The sequence below is a fragment of the Sciurus carolinensis genome, chromosome 4 (assembly GCF_902686445.1).
Source record: "Sciurus carolinensis chromosome 4, mSciCar1.2, whole genome shotgun sequence".
NCBI lineage: Eukaryota > Metazoa > Chordata > Mammalia > Rodentia > Sciuridae > Sciurus > Sciurus carolinensis.
This window is the reverse complement of record NC_062216.1, coordinates 75,687,575-75,693,408: the sequence shown is the minus strand read 5'-3', so window position 1 is coordinate 75,693,408 and position 5,834 is coordinate 75,687,575. Positions and strand designations below refer to the sequence as shown.

General features: G+C 42.7%; 1 pseudogene; it reads left to right on the top strand.

Moving 5' to 3' along the window:
* Positions 1 to 613: 613 nt before the first annotated feature.
* Positions 614 to 2,748, top strand: LOC124983018 (sodium-dependent phosphate transporter 1-like; annotated as a pseudogene).
* The last annotated feature ends 3,086 nt before the right edge of the window (positions 2,749 to 5,834 follow it).

Sequence of the window (5,834 nt, the reverse complement as noted above, 5' to 3'; positions counted from 1 at the left end):
ATAGTGACAGCTTAAGTTCCTCTTCTCCTATTGTATTCCTTTAATTTCTTTGGTCTGCCTAATTGCTCTGGCTAGAGTTTCGAGCACAATGTTGAATAGAAGTGGTGAAAGAGGACATCCCTGTCTTGTTCCCATTTTTAAAGGGAATGGTTTCAGTTTTTCTCCATTAAGAATGATGTTGGGAGAGTGATGGCTGCTGGTGAGCGCTGCGTGTTCTCTTATTTCTGCTGCTGAGGCGCCCCCAGCCACTCCCCGTATGGGCCCTGCGCGGTGGAGCCTTCGTCTGGGCCCTCCTAGCTCAATGGCCGCTGGTGGGTCTGGTCTCTTCTGCGCGACCCTGGGATCCCATGGGTGAACTTGCGTCCCTCGCTCGGTCCGTCATGGAATCCTGCGCCGTGCTTCCAGCCCTCCAGAGCCAAAGACACCCCAGACAACAGACGCCATCGCGCAGCCTCTAGAGTAACTTCGCAGCCTGCCTCCAGCCGCAGTTTACAGTATTTAATTTTATATAATATATGCTATTTATTACCGTGTTTTGATACCTCACATTCTGTTTACACACCTCGGAAGCCGCTCAGTCTTTCTCGGGTTGATCAGACCACTACTCGAGAGCATGGCATCCACCGAGGCCCGGCTGATGGCGAGCACCGCGTCCGTCCCGCTGGTGGAGTACGGGCTGCTCGTCCTGGGCTTCATCCTTGCGTTCGTCTTGGCCTTCTCCGTGGGGGCCAATGATGTAGCAAATTCGTTCGGTAGGGCCATGGGCTCGGGCGTGGTGACCCTGAAGCAAGCCTGCATCCTAGCGAGCATCTTTGAAACCGTGGGTTTGGTGGGGGCCAAAGTCAGTGAGACCATCCGGAAGGGCTTGATTGATGTGACCATGTACAACTCGAGCCAGGAGCTGCTGATGGCCGGCTCAGTCAGTGCTATGTTTGGTTCTGCTGTGTGGCAATAGTGACTTCGTTTTTGAAGCTCCCCATTTCTGGGACCCATTGTATTGTTGGTGCGACCATTGGTTTCTCCCTCGTGGCTATGGGGCAAGAAGTCGTCAAGTGGTCCAAACTGATAAAAATTGTGATGTCTTGGTTCATCTCTCCACTGCTTTCTGGTATCATGTCTGGAATCTTGTTCTTTCTTGTGCGTGCGTTCCGCCGCAAGGCAGACCCAGTTCCTAATGGCTTGCAAGCTTTGCCAGTTTTTTATGTCTGCACAGTTGGAATAAACTTCTTTTCCATCATGTATACTGGGGCACTGTTGCTGGGCTTTGACAAACTTCCTCTGTGGGGTTCCATCCTCATCTCGGTGGGATGCGCAGTTTTCTGTGCCTTTATCGTCTGGTTCTTTGTCCCAGGATGAAGAGAAAAATTGAACGAGAAATAAAGTCTAGTCCTTCTGAAAGCCCCTTAATGGAAAAAAAGAATAGCTTGAAAGAAGACCATGAAGAAACAAAGTTGTCTCTCAGTGATGTTGAGAATAGGAATCCTGTTTCTGAGATGGGGCCGGCCACTGTGCCCCTCCGGGCTGTGGTGGAAGGGAGAACGGTATCGTTCAAATTTGGAGATCTGGAGGAAGCTCCGGAGCGGGAGCGGTTTCCCAGTGTGGACCTGAAAGAAGAGACCAGCATAGATGGCACCATGAATGGCACAGTGCAGCTGCCTAATGGGAACCTCGTTCAGTTCAGTCAAGCTGTCAGCAACCAGATAAACTCCAGTGGCCACTACCAGTATCACACTGTGCATAAAGATTCCGGCTTGTACAAAGAGCTTCTCCATAAATTACATCTGGCCAAGGTAGGCGACTGCATGGGAGATTCTGGAGATAAGCCCTTGAGACGCAATAATAGCTACACTTCCTACACCATGGCATTTTGTGGCATGCCCCTGGATTCATTCCGTGCCAAAGAAGGTGAATAGAAGGATGAAGAAATGGAGAGGCTGATGTGGCCTAATGCAGACACCAAGAAGTGTATTCGAATGGACAGTTACACCAGTTACTACAATGCTGTGTCTGATCTCCACTCGGCATCTGAGATGGACTTAAGTGTCAAGACTGAGATGGGACTGGGCGACAGAAAAGGAAGTAGTGACTCTCTGGAAGAATGATCTGACCAGGACAAGCCTGAAGTCTCTCTCCTCTTCCAATTCCTGCAGATCCTTACAGTCTGCTTTGGGTCATTTGCCCACGGTGGCAATGACGTCAGCAATGCCATCGGTCCTTTGGTTGCTCTGTATCTGGTTTATATCACAGGGCAAGTTTCTTCCAAAGTGGCAGTACCAATATGGCTCCTACTTTATGGCGGTGTCGGCATCTGTAGTGGGCTGTGGGTTTGGGGAAGGAGAGTTATCCAAACCATGGGAAAGGATCTGACACCAATCACACCCTCTAGTGGCTTCAGTATTGAGCTGGCGTCTGCCCTCACTGTGGTGATTGCATCAAATATTGGCCTTCCCATCAGCACAACACATTGCAAAGTGGGCTCTGTCGTATCTGTTGGTTGGTTCCGATCCAAGAAGACTGTTGACTGGTGGCTCTTTCGCAACATTTTTATGGCCTGGTTTGTCACGGTCCCCATTTCTGGTGTTATCAGTGCTGCTATAATGGCAGTCTTCAAATTGCCATCCTGAGAGTGTGAAGCCAAGATGGAACTTGATGTCGATGTCTGGGACCACCTTACACATTCCTGCTCCCTGGAAGAATGATCACAGTGTTACTGAAGACTGACAGGAGTCTTTAAATGTTGGGAGCTGTGGGAGGAAGTGTTAATTGTGCTATGATTGCTGTTGTGCTAAATATGACTTGTCTCAAAATTAGCTATGTAAGTAAAATAGCCAGGTTTCCACTGGTTCCTTCTGAGGTCCCCTTTCCTTCTGGGCTGTGAATTCCTGTACCTATTTCTCTATTTTTTGTATCAGGCTTCAGTTCCATTATGTTTTAATGTTGTCTCTGAAGATAGCTTGTGTGTGTGTGTGTGTGTGTGTGTGTGTGTGTTTATTTTTTATTTTATTTTATTTTTTAAACCATGCAGAGCCATCTTTCAGGGAGAGTATCCTCTGCTTTGTTGGTTTCACCAGCTTTTGCCGTAACACGCACAGGAATCTAACAACAAAACCATGTACTGAAGCTTCCCTTGTAGTCTCCTAGGAATAGTCACCAGCACTCTGCCCTCCTGTTGCCGTGGCAGGTTCTTGCAGTGTATGTGGGAACTTCTTAGAGGGATGAGGTTCTTTGGACACAGTGAACATTTAGTAGTAACCTTGCAGACAATTCTTTGACCATTGTTGCTACGAAGTAGGAAGAAAAAGCCTTCTGGCAATCTTGGTTGTTATTAAGATTTCTGGTGGTGTGGGATGGATGAATGAAGTAGCTATGGACTTTGGGTAGTTAAATGGGACAGCCTTCCATGTTCATCTGTCTACCTCTTAATTGAATTTAAAAAGCCTATGATTTTTAGAAAAAAAAAAAAAAAGAATGATGTTGGCCATGGGCTTAGAATAAATAGCCTTTACAATGTTTAGGTATGTTCCTACTATCCCTATTTTTTCTAGTGTTTTGAGCAGAAGCGGGTGTTGTATTTTGTCAAACGCTTTTTCTGCGACAATTGATATAACCATATGATTCTTATCCTTAAGTCTATTGACATGATGGATTACGTTTATTGATTTATGAATGTTGAACCATCCTTGCATTCCAGGAATGAACCCCACTTGATCATGGTGCACAATTTTCTTAATATGTTTTTGGATATGGTTTGCCAATATTTTGTTAAGGATCTTTGCATCTATATTCATCAAGGATATTGGTCTAAAATTTTCTTTCCTTGATGTGTCTTTTCCTGGTTTGGGTATGAGGGTGATTTTAGCTTCATAGAATGAGTTCAGTAGGGTACCCTCCTTTTCTATTTCCTGGAATACTTTGAGAAGTATTGGAATGAGTTCTTCTTTGAAGGTCTTGTAGAACTCGGCTGAGAATCTGCTGGTCCTGGGCTTTTCTTGGATGGTAGATTTTTAATGGCTTCTTCTATTTCATTGCTTGATATTGATCTGTTTAAATTGTGTATGTCCTCTTGGTTCAGTTTGGGAGGAGCATATGTCTCTAGAAATTTGTCAATGTCTTCGGTGGTTTCTATTTTGTTGGAATACAGATTTTCGAAGTAGCTTCTCATTATGTTCTGTAACTCAGTGGTGTCTGTCATGATATTTCCTTTTGCATCATGTATTTTAGTAATTTGAGTCTTCTCTCTCCTTCTCTTTGTTAGTGTGGATAAGGGTTTGTCTATTTTGTTTACTTTTTCAAAGAATGAACTTTTTGTTTTGTCGATTTTTTGAATTGTTTCTTTTGTTTCAATTTCATTGATTTCAGCTCTGATTTTAATTATTTCCTGTCTTCTACTACTTTTGGTGTTATTCTGTTCTTCTTTTTCTAGGGCTTTGAGCTGTAATGTTAGGTCATTTAGTTGTTGACTTTTCATTCTTTTCTGGAATGCACTCCATGCAATGAATTTTCCTCTTAGTACCCCTTTCATAGTGTCCCAGTGATTTTGATATGTTACATCGTCATTCTCATTGACCTCTAAGAATTTTTTTTATCTCTTCCATGATGTTTTCTGTTATCCATGTTTCATTCAATAGCATATTATTTAGTGTCCAGGTGTTGGAGTAATTTGTATTTTTTATTTTGTCATTGATTTCTAATTTCATTCCATTATGATCTGATAGAACACAAGGCAGTATCTCTATTTTTTGCTTTTCCTAAGGGCTGCTTAGTGGCATAACGTATGGTCTATTTTTGAGAAAGTTCTATGTGCTGCTGAGAAGGAAGTGAATCCGCTCATTGATGGATGGAATATTCTATATATGTCTATTAAGTCTAGGTTATTGATTGTGTTATTGAGTTCTATGGTTTCTTTTGTTAGTTTTTGTTTGGAAGATCTATCTAGTGGTGACAGTGGTGCATTAAAGTCACCCAGAATTATTGTGTTGTGGTCTATTTGATTCCTGAAATTGAGAAGGATTTGTTTGATGTACAGGGATGCACCATTGTTTGGGGCATAAATATTTACTATCGTTATGTCTTCCTGATTTATGGTTCCCTTAACCAGTATGAAATGTCCTTCTTTATCTCTTCTGACTAACTTTGGCTTGAAGTCCACTTTATCTGATATAAGGATGGAAACCCCCGCTTTTTTTACTGAGTCCATGTGTGTGGTCGGTTTTTTCCTATCCTTTCACCTTTAGTCTGTGGATGTCTTTTTCTATGAGATGAGTCTCTTTCAGGCAGCATATTATTGGGTCTTTCTTTTTAATCCATTCTGCCAGTCGATGTCATTTGATTGATGAGTTTAGGCCATTAATGTTCAGGGTTATTATTGAGATATGATTTTTATTTCCAGTCATTTGGTCTTATTTTTGGTTTTAAACTTTACTTGGTTTCTCCTTTGAGTGGTTTTTTTCTAAGGTAGTTCCTCCCTTTGCTGACCTCCATTGTTGTTTTTCATTTCCTCCTCATGGAATATTTTGTTGAGAACATTCTGTAGCGCAGGCTTTCTATTTGTAAATTCTTTTAACTTTTGCTTATCATGGAAGGATTTTATTTCATCTTCAAATCTGAAGGTTAGTTTTGCTGGGTATAGGATTCTTGGTTGGCAACCATGTTCTTTCAGAGCCTGAAATATGTTGTTCCAGGCCCTTCTAGCTTTTAGAGTCTGGGTTGAGAAGTCGGCTGCTATCTGTATTGGTCTCCCCCTATATGTAATCTGATGCTTTTCTCTGGTGGCCTTCAAAATCCTATCTTTATTTTGAATGTTAGGCATTTTCATTATAATGTGCCCTGGTGTG